Source organism: Diceros bicornis, chromosome 18 (genome assembly GCF_020826845.1).
Source record: "Diceros bicornis minor isolate mBicDic1 chromosome 18, mDicBic1.mat.cur, whole genome shotgun sequence".
Classification (NCBI taxonomy): Eukaryota; Metazoa; Chordata; class Mammalia; order Perissodactyla; family Rhinocerotidae; genus Diceros; species Diceros bicornis.
In genome coordinates this window covers 9,646,384-9,666,758 of record NC_080757.1, presented here as the reverse complement: position 1 = coordinate 9,666,758, position 20,375 = coordinate 9,646,384, and the positions used below count along the sequence as shown (strand labels likewise).

The following is a 20,375-nucleotide window of genomic DNA, read 5'->3' as shown; positions in this document are numbered from 1 at the left end:
TGGTGATAATACGAGAAAATTTGCTCGGTCATACTCAGCTGGTGAGAATGGAAATTGGCGTAGCTTTTCTGGAGGGCAGTTGGGCAATAAGTATCAAAATTCAAAATGTACATACTCTTTGTCCAATCAATTCCACTTTTCGGAATTTATCCTAAGGAAATAATTGGACGAGTGAATAAAGACTGTGTACAACGATGTTCATTAAAACATTGTTTATGGGGCCGGCCCGGTGGCGGAAACAGTTAAGTGTGCTTGCTCCGCTGCGGCGGCCTGGGGTTCGCCCGTTTGGATCCTGGACGCGCACTGATGCACCGCTTGGCAAACCATGCTGTGGCGGCGTCCCATATAAAGGGGAGGAAGACGGGCGTGGATGTTAGCCCAGGGCCAGTCTTCCTCAGCAAAAAAGAGGAGGATTGGCATTGGATGTCAGCTCAGGGCTGATCTCCTCACACACACACAAAAAAACATTGTTTATAATGGGGAAAAAAACAGAAGAAACTTAAAGGCCCAATTATAGGGTATCAATTAAATGAATTAGAGTAATCTGTACAATGGAATAGTAGGTAGTCAGAAAAATGATGATGTATATCTATATTTACTGAATAGAAAATATTTTCAGAAGTATTACAGTAGGTAACGAAACAGTTAACATTTCTAATACATTCATTTTTAAAAGTATATTTCTAAATTTGTATGTATGCATTGAAAAAAGTCAGGAAAAACTAAACATCAAAATGTGACATTGGAGGTTCTAGTTCTGGTTAAGATGGAGTGAGTACCTCCACTGTAACTCTCTCACTGAATGCAACTAAAAACTCTGGATGGTATGCTTGGAACAGCTATCTAAGGATTCTGAAAAGTGCATGATAGCAGGCAGAATGGGGAAGGAAACCAGTATTTGAAGTAAGAACAATCTGGCAATGAGTTTTCTGCTTTTCCTCCTTCTGGTATACCCTGGCCTAGATACAAAGGCAGCCTGAAACTCAGAAGTGCACACTGAGGGCAGACAAAAAGAGCTAGAAGAAAATCCTTTTTCTGGTCTGAGGGGAGAAAAGGGGCCCTAAGGATTAGAGAGATGGGGTAATTACCTTTTTCTTTTCCATTTTCACCTGCTATAACCCCCAGGCAATCCTGTGACAGCAGTAACAGCAACAGAGGCCATGCAGGTGCCTAAAATTCTGATGAAGGGGAATTCTTCTTTCTGACTAAAGGAACTATGGTTCCAAGGGCATGGGAAGAATCCTTATTGCTTTTTCCCTCTATCAGAGGAACAAAACCCAGAAATAACAAATAGAGAATGCATAATAAAATAATAGACCTACATGAAAACGCATAAATAATTACACTAAATGTAAATGGTCTAAACACACCAATTAAAAGACAGAGATTGTCAGCATAGATTTAAAAAAAAAAAAGCAAAACAAACCAACTCTATGCTGTCTACAACAAATTCACTTCAAATTTAATGCCATAAGTAACTTAAAGTAAAAGAACAGAAAAAAATACTATGCAAACACTAACTACATGGATTACGTGATGTAATCCATGCAGAAATAGAAGTATAATGATGTACACCTGAAATTTATACAATGTTATAAACCAATGTTACCACAATAAACAAACAAACAAACAACCACAAAAACACTAACTAAAATAATGCTGAAGTGGCTATATTAATATCAGGCAAAGTAGTTTTCAGAGCAAGGAAAACTACCAGTAATAAAGAGGGTCATTACATAATGACAAAAGGGTCAATTAATGAAGAAGACATAACAATTCTAAACATGTGTGCACCTAACGACAGGGCTTCAAAATATATAAAGGAAAAACTAATAGAACTAAAGGATGAGTGGACAAATCTACAATTATAGTTGGAGATTTTAACAGATCTCTCTCAGTAATTGACAGAACAAGCAAATGGAAAATCAGCAAGGATATAGAAAAACTGAATAATACCATCAACCAACTGAATTTAACTGGTGCTTATGTTCATACAAAAATCTGTTCACAGATATGTATAGCAGCTCTATTCATAATGCTCTCAAACTGGAAACAACCCAACGCCTTCAACAGGTGAATGGATAAGCAAACTGATACAGCCATACAATGGAACACTTAGCAATAAAAAGAGACAAACTATTGATACGTACAATGACATGTGTGAATCTCAAAGACATTACGCTGAGTAAAGGAATCCAGACTCAAAATATTACATGCCGTATGCTTCCATTTATATGATATTCAACAATAGGAAAATCTATATGGTCAGAATATCGATCAGCGGTTGTAAGGGGTTGGGGGTAGGGAGAGGGGTTGACTACAGAGGGGCAACAGAGAACTTTCTGGGGTGATGGAACTGCTCTGTATCCTGATTGTGGTTATGGTCACATTAATCTACACATGTGTTAAAATGTATAGAACTGTATAGCAAAAATAGTCAATTTTACTATATGTAAATTGAAAAAAAAGAGAAACCCATGTCTTAATTTGTAACTGGCATCAAGTGCTTATATACTTATATAGTTTTTACCAAATTCTAGAATTTACAGAAAAAAGGAATGCTCTTTGTGTCTTTGAACTTACAAGAATATTTTAGTATGTTCAATGGTGCTCTCACAGCTTTATAAAACGAGATCATTTACACACAAGACACCAGCACCTCTGAGGAAGACACCTGAGGAACCACGGTGGGAAGGTGACTGACATTTTAATATACACCCCTTTTAACAATTTTAATTTCTTAAAACTTGTGCAAGTTTTTATATATTCTAAAAGCAACTAAGCCTCTATATCCAACTAGCAATTCATAGGAAATACAGAACATGCTGACACATACTACCAGGATGAAAAATCCAGTGTCTGAGAAACGCTACATGACAAATGCCCTGTTTTCTTTAACAATAAATTGCCAGGAAGATGGGGTGGTGGTGGTGAGGAGAGGCAGGAAGATAAATGGGAGGGGGACCTATAGATTAAAAGGAACTTACGAGACATTATCAACCAAGTAAATGTGTGAACTTTGTTTGGATCTGAATTCAAACTATTACAAAAAACTATTACATTAGAGGCAATTGAGAATTTGAACACTACAGAAATTTGGGGGTAGAGAGATAATAGCATTGCAGTTATGTTTTAAAAAAAGAGCAGTTCTCTTTCTTTAAACTAACCTTTAAATTTTGAGATAATTGTAGATTCTCATGCAGTTATAAGAAATAAAATAGATATCCTGTGATCTTTTACCCAGTTCTCCCAATGGTAACATCTTGTGAAGTCGCAGTGCAATATTATAACCGAGATATGGACATTGGTACAATTATGTTCAGATTTCGCCAGTTTTACTTGTACTTATTTGTGTGTATGAGTCTCGTATCTTTTAATGATACACACTAACCTACAAAAAAAAAAAGTGACATCACTTACCCATAGGCAGTGGGGTTACAGGTAATTTTTATTTTAATACATTTCTACATCTTCTGATTTCTTAATACTAAGTATTAGAAATCAGAAGATGATTTGACTTTATTAAGTATCAGATGGCACACAAAAGAGAGAGATAACGTATACACAAGTTGTGAAGCATCATAATAAATGGACACCTGTGAGCCCACCGCTCAACTTAAGAACATTGTCATTTCATTGCACTGTGTGTGTAACTTAAAATCAGGAGGAGAAAAGGATAAAATAATTGCTCTCCTCTCCCTTCTTGGGCTCCCAGTGCTGCTGAGCTGTGAGGCGGACCCATCCTGTGCTGTGGGCTGTCACTGACTGGAGTTTGAAGAACTGTGTTTGAGCCCTGGCTCTCCCACCCTCTGCTTGTGGGCCCATCACTGGCCGCTCTGAGCTGCAGCCTCCCCCTTTGAGAGATGTGCACCCAAAGGGGCCAGAGAGACTATTTCATGACACCATTTTGATGAAGGGTTGGGCAGGGAGAGCAAGGACCCAAAACTCGGCTAAAGAGAGGAGTGTCAAGCATCCATGCCCGTTCGCTATCTCTAAAAATGCTCCACGGCATGTTTTTGTGGGTAAGAGGAGACATCGAAGTTTGAATGAACTAGGAAAATTTGACCCTGAGTGAAAGACTGTGGCTGAACTTGGGGCATTCTCAGTCTAGAGGGAGGAGCTGGAAAATGGCAACATGGTGTGGTCAGAGCCACGGCACAGGGGGACAAGCAGTGGGGGCAGGGCTCTCACCTCATGGCTGTTTGTGTTACTCGAACTTGCCAAGTTCAGTCCTACCTCATGGCCTTTGCATGCCTCTGCCTGGGACACCTTTTCGCACAGCTGGCTCCTTCTCAACATTCAGGTCTCATTTTAAGTGTCACCTTCTTAGGGAGGCCTTTCCTGACCACCCTATCTAACATAGCCCTCCCAGTCATGAACTAGCGCACTCTTTTACTTTATTCATAGCCTTTATCAACATCGGAAATTTTCCTGTGTATTGACTAGTTTTCTTGGCTACTATTTAGATGGGAGCTCCACAAACCCTGGGTCCTGGTGTGTTTTATTCACTCCAACAACTAGGGCACTACTGGCACCTAGTAGACAATGAATAAATATTTTGAAGAAATGGTGGATGAACGAATGAAGGTGAAGTATCTTGCCAAAAGTTACCTGGCCAGTGAATGATGAAACCAGGGCTAGAACTCAGATTTCAACCTGGGGTATAGGGTTGCGGCCACCTCCCTTGCCCTCGCACCACTTCTTCCCCTGCTCTGAACGTCGCAGAGCACCCTCTGCCCTAATAAAATACAATGAACACACAGGCAAACTTCTGTCCAGGTGGATTCAGCCAATAACGAACATCGAGCAGCCTCGAAGGAATAGAAATCACAAAGATATCGATTAAAAGAGGAGTGTATGTCTCAGCACTTAGTGTGTAAAGCTGAGGGTGTTCTGAGCTGATTTTTAATTGAAAGTAAAATTCTAAAAAAGTTTAGAAAGCTTCCTCATTCATTTGTTCATTCTTTCTTCTATTCATTCATTTGCTCACTCATTCATTCATTAAACATTTATTCAGCGCTTATATATATGTATATTTGTGCAGGGGCCGGGATGCTGCGCGCTGCCTCCTTGCTCCTCTGCGGAGACCTCTGTAATCTATTTCCTGTCCTTTGGGGCTGCTGACCACACCGGTGTGGGGGAGAGCCCTCACGGGACATGCTTGCACTGAGACAGGAAATGGAAACAAGCAGAACCTGGGTCATTCTCAAAATGCATCACAGCTCATTGGTCTTCACTGCAGGAACAGCGTGAGTTTCTCAGGAGGTAAAGCTCACCGGGTTAAGCACCAAACACGCCTCTGAAGTTGTTCTCGATGGGAGCCGATGGCATGTACCATGCACCAGCATGTGGTGAAGATTTCAGGAGCTGCTGGCGGGTGAAGGAAGCCCCCATCCCACGCTGACAGCTCCTACTTTCTGACTCCTCAGGTAGGATTCCTGTTTCAGCAGGGCCGGCTGTGCCTTACACATAGTAGGGGAACGGAGGCTGTCTTCCAGCTCACCGCTTCGTTGGCCTTTTTGTAATTTTCCCAGCCAGGGAGGGCGAGCTTTTGTAACTCATCCGTCCAAAGAGGCGTTTGCTGTAATTCATCTGCTCGGAGTGGCTGCTTCTCCCTAATTCGAACACAGGCCCCTCTGTGTGGCAGCAGCCCAGTGAGCCGTCTCTGCAATTCCACCCAACTGCCAATTTGCTGAGGGCTAGAAGCCAGATCAGCTCGTGGGATTGTCTTGTATGTAAAATATGGAAACAAAGCCTGAAAAATTGATCTATGAAAAGAGTGTGAAACTTCCATCCACGGATTTGGAACACCTATTTGGGCAGCTCCTCTGGCTCTCTTCTTAGTTCCTGCGGTATTTCCAGTGGCTGAGGTTGCTGAGTAGATCAAAGAACATCTATGGAACACTATCCACGTGGCAGAAATTGTGCCAGGCCTGAGAGTTTAGACACAGTCCTCGCCCTTAGGAGCTGGAGTCTACCAGCCTGTGACTTCTTAATGACTGCCGAGTGGCCCTGCTTGCCACCCTCCCGGCCAACGTCGCCACACTGGCACTCTCACAGACCCCGTGCTCACGATACGTTTGACAACGCACCCATTTCACAGATTCACAGGGGGGACCTGGAGACGCGCTCTGCCTAGTCCATTGCCAAAATTCAATTTTCGCATTAAAAACCACGCTGATGGTAAACATCTAAAAGGTACACGTGGCTGCACGGTGAAAAGCAAGAGTTCTCACTCCACCTCTGGTCCATTAGTTCTCTTCCCCAGAAGAAGCCCCAGTTTTAGAAAGTGTGACTCTTCGCCCAATATTTAAAAGTCAGATTTCACACAAAAATCAAGATTTCCAGCTTTTATTTAAAGGAATAACTGGAAGGTCTGGCAACACCGGGCCCACGATTCCGTGTGGCAACAGCCAGTGGGCTCCTGTAGAAGGGCGAGGTGCCCTCGAGGCCCTTGGTGCCAGCCCTTCCCGACTGCGTCCACCACTGTCAGCATGTCCACCGCATCGTGCATGCTCCCTGCTGGCTCTTGGAAGCAGACAAGTTGGCAATCCATGAGCCGTTCCATAGCTCAAGTCCTGGTTCTCAAAGAGGAGTGTTAATTACAGAATGCCTGACGTGAGCTGGGCGTTGGGGTTGCCCCATGGTGCCCATGTGAGTCACTCGAGAAACATTTATGGTGCATCTCTCTCTGCTTCTCCATGGCACCTGATGAATTGAATCATGACTGTCAGGCCCTTGGATGAAGACAAGACAGAGTCACTGCCCCAAGCCGCTCTCGGGCTAGAGGGCAGAAACAAGTCTGTTGGGCATGGCTGGTATGACAAAATGGCACAGGAAACAAGATTATGTTGATGCTCAGAACACTGGCAAATGAGACAGCAGTCCTGTGGGAAGGGGGACACAGATACAGTGGTGAGAAGGACATTGTGCTCTGCCACAGTCACACGGCGGGCACCTCTGCCACCTGTGCGTGGGGATGTCGCAGGTCCTATCTTGGACAACCTGGGCTACAGTGTTCGACTGCAGCTTTTGTGCCACCGACCAAGCAAACAGCACGTCAGAGCTCGGCTCTCACGCCCCTGCCCTCTCCCATTTCCACCAGTCACAGAAGGAACGCGACATCACAGGAAAGAAATATGCCAGCCTCTGCCGCCAGTCGGGAAGATTCCCAACAGCTGGAGAAGGCAGCATGGAGAGCAGCTGAGGGGCGAATCCCAACAACCTGGAGCCCCCGGAGCCCCACGGTCACCTCACTGTGGCCTCTCACTCTGCACTGCCCTCAGCATTCATGCATTGTGTCATTTGTTTGATAGTTGTTGAGCCTCACTATATGCCGGACACTGTCCTATAGACACAGGGTGGGAAAACTCGGTCTTCAGTTGAAGACCTAATAAATGGATGGATGGTTTCCTTCATTCATTCATTCACTCAAGGAATATTTATTGAGCCCCTTCTATATAGTAGACACTGTTCCAGGTCCTGAGGATGCGGCAATAATTTAAAATAGACAAAAACGCCCGCTCTCATGAAGGTTGTACTCTAGTGGGTATGCAGTGAGGGTGAAGGGGCAGACAGTAAGCCCAGTAACTGAACTGTATATTAGATGATGATCAGTGCTGTAAGAACAAGGTTGGGAAGGGGAATGTGGGTTCCAGAGCTGGGGAGTACGGTGTTTAAAGGAGTGATCAGGGAGGTCTCACTGAGGAGGTGACATCTGAGCAGAAACCTGTAGGAGGCATGGGACCACGCCAGGCGATATCTGCAGGAAACACGTTCCCAGCGAAGGGAGCAGCCAGCTGAGCACTGAAGTGGGAGGGGCCTGAGGTTGTCAGGGGACAGTGCAGCTGGGGTGCAGTAAGCAAGGGGACAGTCGGAGGGTGCTGGCAGACAATTCTCTACAGGTTTGTGCATGCCTTGTGAGCTTTTGGTCCGCATCATCTCTTCAAGCTTTGTATTGTGAAAGGCCTTGGACAAGAGAGCTAGTGTCTCCCTCCAGGGCAGAGAGGAGATTTATTTGCTGTCTAGTATAAGAGAGACAATGTCTGCTTCCAGGGCAGAGGTGGGCAGGTTTGCTTGCAGCCCATTGTGAAAAATGGGGTTTCCTAAGCTCAGGGCTCCTCAGCTGTGATGCACAGTATCCACCTCCATGCTGCCCCTGTGGGACCTGAGGGACGGGGAACCATACAACGTAACACTCAGGATGCTTGTTGTGCTGTGTGATAAAGTCCTTTGTCCCTGACACTAGAGTCTCGTGTCTTCTGCCAGCATCCCTGAAACTGTGGCAGGCTACCTTGTTAGTTACAAGCAGGGTGAAATCTTGGACCCTTCACAGTTCTTGACAAAAGGGCGAGATCAGAGACAAAGAGTGAATGCATGAATGCATGAGTGAATCAATGAATTGGGATTTGGAGGGCATTCCTCCCTAATTACAGAACATTAGCAATGAGCAGTCCTCAGGGCAGGTGCACACACACAGCTGGTCACTGCCTTGGGGTAAAATAGGCCCCAGGACTGTCCACAGGACCATGAGGTGGCTCTATGGGATACAGCAGAAAGAAGCCAATGGGATCCTGTTCACAGCTGCCACTACCCATAGTTGGTGCAAGATAATGTGGGGAAGGTTTCCTGGCCAGATAGGAAGGACTGAAGAAAGAATACAGAGGAGGATCTGAGGAGGCCTGACTCAGGGTCAGGGTTTCACAATGACGATCCCAGGCTCTGACGATCCCCTGCCCACTCCAGCACCCCAACCCCCCATTGCTGGCTCCGAGGGCAGGCTGTTCAGACACAAGAACCTATCATCCAGACCTCCCTGTGTCACCTCTTCTGACTAAAACCTGGGAAGAAAGACATGGAGTTTCCCAGGAGCACATCTCTGCCTCCCTCCTGCCCTCCCATCCCCACTCTGGCACAGAGAGAAGGGACCTCCCCACCCCTGCCCACTGCTCTGCTGCTCCCCACATCGATCCACTTCCCTCTCCTCCCACCGGTGCTGCCTCACGGCCCCAGGGTTTCAGGGACAGATGCTGTTTCCAGGACTCAGCTTTTCTCTCCGTGGAGATAGGCATTCTTGCCAGACAACACCGGTTCTTGGGTTTAGAGCATGTGATCAGTGGACTCACAGTGAGGGGTGAAAGGAGTGGAAAGGCAGAGCTCAGAGTTCTGTGGGGGCCCCTCAATCCTCAACCCTCATCCCATGAGGCCTACTTGGGCTTTCCAGATTCCCAAGGGGCTGGGAAGGTGAGGGCCCTGCTTCCCTGTGGACAGGGCAGGCCCGTTTCCTCCCCTGTGTCTGCCACTGGCTGGGAAGGAAACACCTGGATGTGAGAGAGCCAGTCTGGCGGGGGGAGCATTGTTCCCAGGGGCAGGGAGCCTAGGAGGAATCTGGCAGGGCCTGGATGCAGACCAGGAAGCCCTGGGGACAGATGGGATGACCGCAGCCTGGCCCTCGTGTCCACTGTGTCAGTGAGGAGCTCTCTTGGAGACAAGAGGTGAGTAGCAGGCCCTGGGGAGAGGCCGTATGGCAGAGTGGCTGGGCAGGTAGCATACAGTGCTGGACTGTCTGGGTTCCCAGCCTCTCGGTTGCTATGGCAACTTGGGCTAGGTGCTTAAAACCTTTGTGCCTCAGTTTCCCTATCTTTGAAGGAGACCAAGCAACAGCGCCTACTTCCTGGGGTTTTTGTGAGGACTAAATGAGATGATATTCAAAAACCACTTAGAGCTAAATAAACTTACAGGCCCACGCCTGTAAGTCCTCCACAAACTCCACGGCTGAGCAGCCAAAGGGAATCTCCAGCTGTTCTTTCCTTTAATCCCGACTTTCGCACCCACTTTCCTGCTCTGTGGGTTTGCACACTGCTCACCCCACCGGCTGCCTGTTGCCTCATCTCTGCACACAAACTCTCCCTCTCCCTCAAGGCTCAGATACCACCTTCCACAAAGTCCTCCCTGATCCCGCACCCGGAGGTCTCTCTCTCCAACTGCGCATGCTGCCTCGCCTTGATGAGGGCCCTGGCGCATTTTACTTTCAGTTAGTCACTCGTAGCGGTGTCTCAACCTCCGCACCAGATAGTCAGCTCCTCGAGGACGGAGACCCAGCCTTGGTCAGACCCTGGGGCTGGCTGCACATGTAGAAGATGCTCAATCCATGTGTGTGGAGAGAATTGGCCAGACCAGCATGAGTGTCACCAAATTCCCCAGAAGAGGGATGGACAGACGATGCCTCAGAAGCGGTGCAGACGGGGACCCAGAATATTCACTCTGAGTCCTGTGCATTGCTTACCCCTCTGCAAAATTTTAGGCAAGGTGCTTCATCTTCTAAGCCTCAGTCTCCTGACCTATGAAATGGGTATTAAAACATGGACCCAGCCTATCTCCAATTGCTCGTGAGAATCCAACAGGAGGATGAGTGTACTCTACAGAACTAGGCATATATAATTGGTCCTATTATTACTGGCGTTTACAGGATTCGGAGGAGAAAGGAGAGGTCTTCTCCCAGTGTCCCGTGTCCTTTCTTCTTGTGAAAATGAGTTGAGCAATCTTCACTTGGTCACAAGTGAAGTGGTCCCAGTAGCCACCACATCTGGGTAACCCGTCTCAGGAAGGCTGGGCCTTGTGTTCACAAGAGGCAGGGGTGTCTCAACCCCCACGGGCTCCCCTTCCAGCATCCCTCCTCCTAGTCCCTCCATCTGCTCTGCTCAGATCTGCCTCCCAGGTCCCTCCCTGGAGACCCTACCCTGGCCAGCACCTACCTTGGCTCAGCTGCCGCTCAGCTCCCCAAGTTCTTCCGCCGATCAGCTCCCCTCCGTCCTGCCCAGGGAGGCTGCCAGCCCTTGACAACCCGGTATCTTGGAGGAGCCCTGACGGGTGTCTTCAGTCTCGCCTGCAGCCTCCAGACCTGCAGAAAAGAGCGCAGGCCTGGCTCTGTCCCCGCCTCTTCCTTCCCCTTCCCATGGCCCTCAAAGCTCCTCCCAGAACACATCCTGCTGTGAGGTTGCTTCTAGACAAGTGTCTGTGGGTCTGTGGTCACCCACTGTCCCTGGAGGTTCTTCATTCTGATCCGGCTGGAGGGGGCACCTCCATAGGGGCCCCCTCTGGTGCAGACCGGGCAGTGTTGCAGGGAGCCCTGACCTCCCTCTCGAGCTCCAGACACACCAACCACCCCCATCCCCAGACACTGTCACCAGATGGCCCTCAAGCTCCTCCAACTTGATGTGAACAAACCAAGCTCATCACTTCCCCCTCGAAACCCACTTCTCTGCTCCTCACCTCAGAATCAGAAACCTGGGCGTCACCCTTAACGCCTCCCTCTCCCTCACCTGTTACATCTAAATGCACAAGTCCTGGCACTATCTCATCAGTTGTCCCCTTCTTCTCATCCCCACGGCTGTCCCTGCTCCATCAGGCCACCATCGTCTTTCTCCTGAATTACTGCAACAGCCTGCTGTCTCCCTCTCATCCTGCCTCCACCTCACAGCCAAAGGTCTCTTCCTGACAGTGAAACACAAATCTGATCACATTACACCCTGTTACAACCTTCAGTGGCTCCCTATCACCTTCAAGAGAATGGCCAAACTCCTTAGCGTAACTGGCAAGGCCCTTCTTGATGTGGCCCTTCCTTAATCCCCAACCTCAGGCTCTATCCCCTCACTCTGACCCCTCCCAGAGTTCCTGCACGAAGGTGGTTCCTTAACAATCCAGGCCTTCACCTCCAGGCCTTCACATGTGCTGTGGGATTCCCTTCCCAGCCCTTCTCCTGGCTCACCTCTATTCATCCCTCATTCAGCAGAGAAGACCGAAAAAACAAGTCAGAGAGGCACGAGGGAAAGTGGAGCGCCGTGGAAGCAGGGAGAGGAGAGAGGGTCAAGGAGATAATGATCAACAGTGTCAAAGACTGCAGAGCAGACACGAGTGAAGAGAACGGAACAGCATCTGCTGACCTTAGTGATTAAGAGAGAGCAGTGCTGGGGAGCAGATCACCTCCAAGGTGACACATTTGCTAGTTTGTCATATTCTTCCTTTTTTTCACATTTTGAAGCCAAGCAATATTTTGGGGAGTCTCCATCACATTTCTAGACCTTTGAAAATCTCACAGACTCTATGCTCTCATCTAATTTAGCCTAATGGGTAAATGGCTCTAGAGAGAGACAGATTGCCGACCGCATTGTTTGAACACCTGGATTCAGCTGTGCCTGAAACCCTGATGCCTAGATCTACTCTTAATTGTGATCCAATAAATTCCCCCTCTTTTTTAAGTAAGACCATTCGAATTGGGTTTCTGTCACTTGGGTTTCTCCTTTGCAACCAAAGGAAAGGTCACTGATCTTTTTCTGCGAGGACTTGAATTGGTTCTCTTCCATCCCCTCATTTTGCAGGAGAGGCCATTTGAAAAAAAAAAAAAGTCCAGAAACTTAAATCATTTGCTCTAAGGCTCAGCCTCCCTCCCATATCTACTTCTTTTCTCTCCCCCTCATGTGACTGGAATCACATTCATTCTTTTTTGTTTGTTTGTTTGCTTGTGAGGAAGATCAGCCCTGAGCTAACATCCATGCTAATCCTCCTCTTTTTGCTGAGGAAGACAGGCTCTGAGCTAACATCTATTGCCAATCCTCCTCCTTTTTTCCCTTTTTTTCTCCCCAAAGCCCCAGGAGATAGTTGTATGTCATAGTTGCACATCCTTCTAGTTGCTGTATGTGGGACGCCGCCTCAGCATGGCCGGAGAAGCGGTGCATCAGTGTGCGCCTGGGATCCGAACCTGGGCCGCCAGTAGTGGAGCGCACGCACTTAACCGCTAAGCCACGGGACCAGCCCCAAATCGCATTCATTCTTGCATCTCTGCATTTGAGTTCTTAGGACACATGTCTGCCTCATCCCTCCACCCTCCCCCCGTAAGTTCTGGAAAAGCAGAGGCTAGGTCTTATTCATTATTCTATCCGTCACAAGAGAAGAGAATGTTAAGAGAATGTTTGGCTTATTAAATAAAACAAATGCATGAATAGCTGAATGAATGAGGGAATGAATGAGTGAAATGAATAAGTCCAGGACAGGATAAAGGACCAAGAACTCAGCCTTGCAGGTTCAGGACTCAGCAGCAGCTGGGCGGTGTGGCCATGGTGGGCGGCCCCCTCTCCTTATCAGCTTTGGCCTAACGGAATCGGAAATCACAAGCTGATGTTGGCCTCTTGTGGCTGTGCTGCTCCTCTTATCATCAGCTGCTGTCTCTGCAACTACAGTGGGTGTGGTAGCCACGGAAGGGGCTGCTTGGTGACCGTGGACGGCCCCAGAGCTGTCCCCTGCAAGGATGAGCTGAGGCGCCTTCATTTTTGAGGGCACACAGCTGATAGCCAACCAGGAACAAAGAGAGAGTGAAGAGGAGGTGGAGGGAGGAAGGACCGAGGCCCCCATACCTGCTCCCAGCGCACCATCCAACTATCACCACGGAGGGGTGACACCGCCCTTTTGATCCCAGGGACGCCTTTCCTCTCCACACGTTCTTCTTAGGGCTTGTTTAATCTGGGTTTTCCAGGCTGTGCTCTTGCCAGGTTTCCCATCTGCACCAATCTCCCAGGAACAGCCCCAACAAGTCCACATGATCCATCAAAATCGGAACTGAGAGAGTTAGGGTTCTCCGCATTTACTGCTCTAGGTCCCAGATCACCCAGTCAGCTGGTGGAAGCAAAGCCACTCTAGAGTGATCGGTGACCAAGACACAGAAGCAGAAGGCTTCCCATCTCCCCATCTCCTCCTCCCTCTGTCACCCTCCTCCCTATCCTCCGCCAAGGGAGCGCCCCCCGACTCTTGGCTGGCCCCTCCGGGCACAGCCGTGATGACTCTTCAGGTTGCTCTACCTCAGCCTGGGCTTTTGGAAGTCTGTCCACGTAACTCACCTTGGGGCTACACAGTGATTTATCTTTCCTGCAGACAATTGACTGCTTCTGTTCCAACCTCATTCCTCTTCTCAGGAGAGCCCCTCCCGTCCCTTCTATTCAGAAAAATATTTCTCATCTATTTTCCTGTCTATCACAAAACAGCTGAGAGCTTTAAACTAATTAAATTAAAATTTTAATTTTTAAACAAATTAAAACAAACTAAACCCTCTTGTAACTTTGTTGTTACAAAGTTGGAGCACTCTGCAGGACCAGAGTATTGGAGTCAGGAGAGAGATATTTACTTTGAATACAGGAAACCCAGGGTCACCCGTGCCTTTATTCCAGCTCTGCTTTCTGTGGGATCCACCTGTCTCTGGGATGGTTCAGCAGCAGATGCAGAATTCATCATCTCTGAGTTTTCTAAGAAGTCCACTCAGAGAAAATCCTAATAAGCAACGTAGATTTTGCTGAAGATAACATTGAGAGGATGGAAAAGGAGTGTACGTTACACATCTCTTAGCAAACTATTTACAAATCCTCCATGGATATTTCTGTCACCCAGATGCCCTTCCTTCCCACCATACCATTGGCCTGCTAGGCTGGGGTAGGGAGGGTTTTTCTTTCTTTACCTTTCCCTATTCACCCCAAGAGACCCTGACTTACTAACTCCTGGTTCCTCCCATCCAGACTTTTTTCACAAACATATGAAAGTCCTCTTTGCAGTGCCTTCGGAGCACTTCACCTGCACTGTCTCCCCCTCATCAACAACCCCCAAACCTCTGGTTGGTCGGACCAATTCTTAGAAAGCTGTGAGAGGTAATAAACCAGAGAATAGCTGTTGTAGAAACACATTTTACTTCACTTATAGATCACCCCATGAGTCAGGACAATTATGGAGATGGGTGAACTAGAGTTTATTAAAGGCTCACGTAACTGGGGGTGGTGGGACTTGAAGGAGGGAACGCCTAGTCTGGGGGCTTCCCACTGCGCCCCAGGGAGGACCTGCAGGCTGAGCCCCTTGGCTCTCAACTTCACTTCAGGAAAACCAAGGCAGTGGCATGGCCGGTACCCACCTGATAGGGACCTCTGCTTCCAGTGAATTCCCTCCAGCCCTCACACCCACGGTCCGGGGAAGCAGCAGCAGCAGGACCACGCCATGCTCTAAATCAGTGCTTCACAGTGTGTGGTCCCCGGCCCAGCAGCATCAGCATCACCAGGGAACTTGTTAGCAACTAGTACTGTCTGCTGTGGGTGTGGAAAGGGAGGAACAGTACACGGGTGGGGAATTTTCCATCCTTCACCTGTGGCAGTGTCGTTCTGTGGGGCACGTACATGCGCAGAGTTGGGACTAATGGGGTGATCGCCAAAGGAAGCAGATTTGTGCTTAATAATATCTGTCCACTCACTCTTTCAGCCATTCTTCTTATTTTGGGGGGAGAAGGAGTTCTGATTTTAAACACCATCAATGTTCTTATTCTTTTTTTAAATCTTAGTGTTTAAAAAATTTACTCAAACAATTCAAAAATACATTTTCATTGTGAAAACACTCCAACGTTAGAGGAGTATATAGAGTAAAACAGAAAGCCCCCCCTCCCCAGTTCCTTCCCCTACCTCCCCCAGCGGCAATCACTGTCCACAGCTTGGGGGGGGTGGTTTATATGAACTGTTCTTTGACTTGCTTTGTTTCCTTAGTGATCATTACATATCAGTACAAAAGGATCAACCACATTCTTTCGTTAAATTTAAATGTCATTATTTTCTAGACTAGAAACGTTTACATGGGTCGAGATGGGAAAGAGACAGAGAATAGCAGCCCACTGCCTCTTCCACAAGCCGCCCTTCAAGTGATGGAGAAAGCTTCCCTACCCAGGCTTCTCGTCGCAGGTGCTGCTGTCTCCCTCCTGAACTCCTCGGTACCCTCAGACCTGGGCTGCGGGGCAGAGAGAACTTGGGGTTGCTGTGGAGGGTGGGGCCTCGTCTCCCCCTATGTCCCCCCTTTTCAGGTCAGCCTGGAGAGGGAGGCCACGTGGACCCTTCTTCCCTGCCCCCAGCCCCATGTCTTTACCTTCCTAACACAGCAGGTTCCACCCGGGGCTGGAGGAGCTGAGCTGGGGGGCTGGTCTGCAAGTTTCCCAGAATGCCGAGGAGGCGCTGGAGCCTCTTGTCTGTATAAAATATCTCCCACAGTCACTGTTTCCTTCTCGAAAATGAATTCTCACCAGGAAGAGGGACTGGCCGGCAGGTCAAGAGGCTGGAGGTCGACTGGGATCAGTGGGAAAACTTAAAGACCCCAACTCTTTATTATCTATGCAAATTGCCTCCCCCCATGCACATGTGCATGTACACACACACACACACAAATACACACACACACAGGAGGCACACCCCAAAAAGGGAGACCAGCAACCCGGCTGGGCTCTCGCTCCAGCGTGCCTCCAGCTGCACAGGCCCCTCCTCCTCCCTGGGTCTGTTTCCTCGACCGTAACCTGAGGGACTGGAGAGTGTATTTGCAAAGCCCTCGCCAGCTTTCTCAGTCTCTAGACAATTCCGCTTCTGGTCTCTGAGACTTGGGGCTACAGTTTTGCTCAGAGAGGGCCTCTGGTCCCGGTGATGAGAGGCCCCTTCCCTTGGGTGTGCAGGGTGGGGGTTGGGGTTGGGGGGTGGAGTGGGGCCACTCGGCTCCCCTCCCTCCACTCTGAACTCCCTCTCTCCAGAGTTCTCAGGGGACCCCTTGGGTCAGCTCTTGGGCCTGGAACGACATTCCCCTGAGGGCTTCCTTCCTGACTGCCTCTGCCTCAGCAGCAGACGGCACAGACTTGACTGGAGCCCTGCCAGCCCCCTGGGCCCCCAGCTTCCCTCTCCTCCTCCAACGCCCTCCCCTCCCCGCCACTTCTCCACCCCCATCTGAGGGTGCCTGAAGAGCGTGGCTTCTGTTTTGAAGCCGTCAGAGCTCCTCCAGAATTCCATTATAATGAAGCATCCCTCTCGGATATCTGTGTGAACTTTACTCTTCTGGGCCTCAGTTTCCCTACCACTCACACGCGGGGGTTGAGGGAGCAGCATAGCTTGCTGGTTAAGAGCAGGGACTCTGGGGCCTGGCTGTCGCGGCTTGAATCCTGGCTTCCCCTTTTCACTGTCTCTGTGACCTTGGGCAAATCCCTTAACTTCTCTCAGTTTCCCCATCTGTTAGATGGGGCATAATAGTACCTACCTCGAGGTGCTGTTGGGAGGACACGCATGATAACACAGGCACGTGAAGTGCAGAGACTGTGCTTGGCACGTGTACGGTAAGTGCTGTCAAGCGTCTGCCGATGTCTCAGTTTGCGCCAGCCTGACTTCCGGGGAGATGCCCCGGTCAGGCTGCAATGGCTACAAGGCTCAGCCTTCCAGCTCTGAATTTCTGACTCTCTGAACAGGCACTGTTTCTTCTCACTCATCACGTGCAGACAGGGACACAGGCAGGTGGCTGCTGTGGCCACAGCGGCGTTTCCAGGGACCACACACTCAGAATTGCCGGGTGTTACAAACTGAATGTTTGTGCCCACCCAAAATTCATATGTGGAACCTTCAGTGTGACGGTATTAGGAGGTGGGCCTTTGGGAGGCAATTAGGTTTAGATGACGTCATGAGGGTGGGGCCTCCATGATGGGATTAGTGTCCTTATAAGAAGAGGAGGAGGAGACACCAGAGCTTCCTCTCTCCACCACATGAGCACACAGGGAGAAGGTGGCCGTCTGTAAAGCAGGAAGAGCGCTCTCACCAGATACTGAACCTGCCAGCACATTGATCTTGGACTTCCCAGTCTCCAGAACTGTGAGAAATAAATGTCTGTTGTTTAAGACACTCAGCCTGAGCAGACGAAGACACTTGGGGCTGTGGTTTGAGCCTGGACATAGGTGTGCCTGCCACATGGAAGAGAGAAATAAGGTGGTACGGGTGGGGACAGCCTGCCACCTGCCTGTCTTTGCCCCCAGAGAGATGCGGAGGGCACCCATCCCTCTTTCCCAGGAGAGCTGGCTTCCTTTACCCTGATTTTACTGGTAGGTTTGGGGGAGGAAATAGAGGGATTCAGAGACTTGGGAAAGGAGGGAGCAGCTTCTCTCCCAAGAAAACCGAGACGCCCTCTTCCCAGGGCAGCGGCTAACATCCCAGTGCTGGAGAGTGTGCTGGTGTGACAGTGGGGGAGGGGGAGTCTGAAGGCCCTGGCAGGCACCCAACAGGCCGGGTGCGCACACATCCTGTGTGTGTGTGACGCTGCAGGGGCTGGAAATCTCTCTGCTGCCTCTGCTTTGAGCAGACTGGGGGGCTATAGGTGTTCCCTGCCCCAGGGGTTGTGGGAGAGCTATTCTCCAGAGGAGGCATGACTTGGATGTCAGGGACCTCAGGGAGAGGTCCGAGGATGGTGACAAACCACTACGTTCTGGACCTCAGAGGAAGCTCCAAGCCGGCAGAGGAGAACAAATCGATAAATCTGACTTCATTAAAATTAAGACCATCTGCTCTGCAAAAGGCACTGCTAACAGAATGAAAAGACAGGCCACAGACTGGAAGAAAATATTTGCAAAACACGCTTCGGATAAAGGACTGGTATCCAATATATACAATGAAATCTTAAAACTCAACAATAAGAAAACAACCCAATTAAAAAATAGGCAAAAGAGGGGCCGGCCCGGTGGTGCAAGCGGTTAAGTGCATGCGCTCTGCTGCAGCGGCCCGGGGTTCGCCTGTTTGGATCCCGGGCAGGCACTGACGAACCACTTGTCAAGCTATGCTGTGGCGGCGTCCCATATAAAGTGGAGGGAGATGGGCATAGATGTTAGCCCAGGGCCAATCTTCCTCAGCAAAAAAGAGGAGGATTGGCAGATGTTAGCTCAGGGCCGATCTTCCTCACACACACACACAAAAATAGGCAAAAGATCTAAACAGACACCTCACCAAAGAAGATATACAGATGGCAAATAAACACTGAAAAGATGCTCCACATCATATTCATTAGGGAATTGCAAATTAAAACAATGGGATACCCCCACCATTAGAATGGGTAAAAGCCAGAACACTGACAACATCAAACGCCAATGAGGATGTGGAGCCATTGGAACGCTCATTCATTGCTGCTGAGAACGAAAAGGGCCCAACCACTTTGGAAGACAGTTTGGCATTAAAAAAAACAAAAAACAAACAAACAAAAAACTAGGGGCTGCCCGGTGGCACAAGCGGTTAAGTGTGCGCATTCCATTGCGGCGGCCCGGGGTTCGCCAGGTCGGATCCCGGGCGTGCACCGACGCACGGCTTGGCAAGCCATGCTGTGGCGGCGTCCCATATAAAGTGGAGGAAGATGGGCACGGATGTTAGCCCAGGGCCAGTCTTCCTCAGCAAAAAAAGAGGAAGATTGGCAGATGTTAGCACAGGGCTGATCTTCCTCACAAAAAAAACAAAAAAAACAAAAAACTAAACATACTTGTACCATATGATCAAGCAACTGTCCTCCTTGGTATTTATCCAAATGAGTTGAAAATCTTGGTCCACACAAAAACCAGCACAGGAATATTTATAGCAGCTTTATTCATAATTGCCAAAATTGGCATCAACTGAGATGTCCTTCACTAGGTGAGTGGATAAACAAACTGGGGCACATCAATATAATGGAGCATTATCCAGCAACAAAAAGAAATGAGCTATGAAACCACGAAAAGACGTGGCAGAACCTTAAATGCATATTGTTTAGTGAAAGAAGCCAATCTGAAAAGGGTCCATAGTGCATGGTTTCAACTATATGACATTCTGCAAAATGCCTAACTATGGAGACAGTAAAAGATGCTTGGTTGCCAGTCTAATTAAGAAAATAATGGTTTCAATTTCTTTAATATATATTAGCCTACTCAGAATATCCATTTCTGCTGCCAGATTGGCAAATGGAGAAGGGAGATCTCAGTTTAATTGATGATCCTTTGAAGATACAGCGTTATTTTTTGCCTCTGGCTGTCCGGAAGATTTTCTCATTACCTTTTTTTCTCAGGAGTTTGACAATGAGACAATGAGGTGTGTGTGCACGTGTGTGTGTGTTTTAGAACGAAACTCCAGACTTTATTGAGATTTCACCAGTTTTTCCATATTATCCTCTTCCTGTCTCAGGATCCAATCCAGGGCACCAGACAGCCTTCGGTTTTCAGTGGTCTGTGGGTTTCTCAGCCTCTCCTTGTTTTCAAGACACTGACCATCTAGAGGGGTACTGGTCAGATCACCATCTGGGTTTGTCTGATATTTTCCTCATTAGACCGGGGTTATGGGGTTGTGGAAAGAATATCAGAGGTGAAGTGCTCTTCTCATGTGATTTTGTTTTTATCCTGTGTGAGATCTGCCAAGTTTATTGAATCTACGGGTTGATGTGCTTCATCGATTTTGGCCAATCAAATGTTGGCCAAAGAGATACTGTGCCAGTTCCTGGCCCAGGCCCTAGGAGGCATCGCATGTCTTTGCTTACCCTTCCTGTGCTAACACGCTGGC

General features: G+C 48.5%; 1 protein-coding gene across 1 annotated transcript in view; it reads right to left on the bottom strand.

The window, feature by feature from the left end:
- PIK3R6 (phosphoinositide-3-kinase regulatory subunit 6) overlaps positions 1 to 10,919 on the bottom strand; it is a 53,189-nt gene extending 42,270 nt beyond the window's left edge. The window contains exon 1 of the mRNA XM_058559731.1: positions 10,755 to 10,919. The gene's annotated coding sequence lies outside the window, so the exon portion shown is untranslated. The remainder of the gene's footprint in view (positions 1 to 10,754) is intronic.
- Positions 10,920 to 20,375: the final 9,456 nt, after the last annotated feature.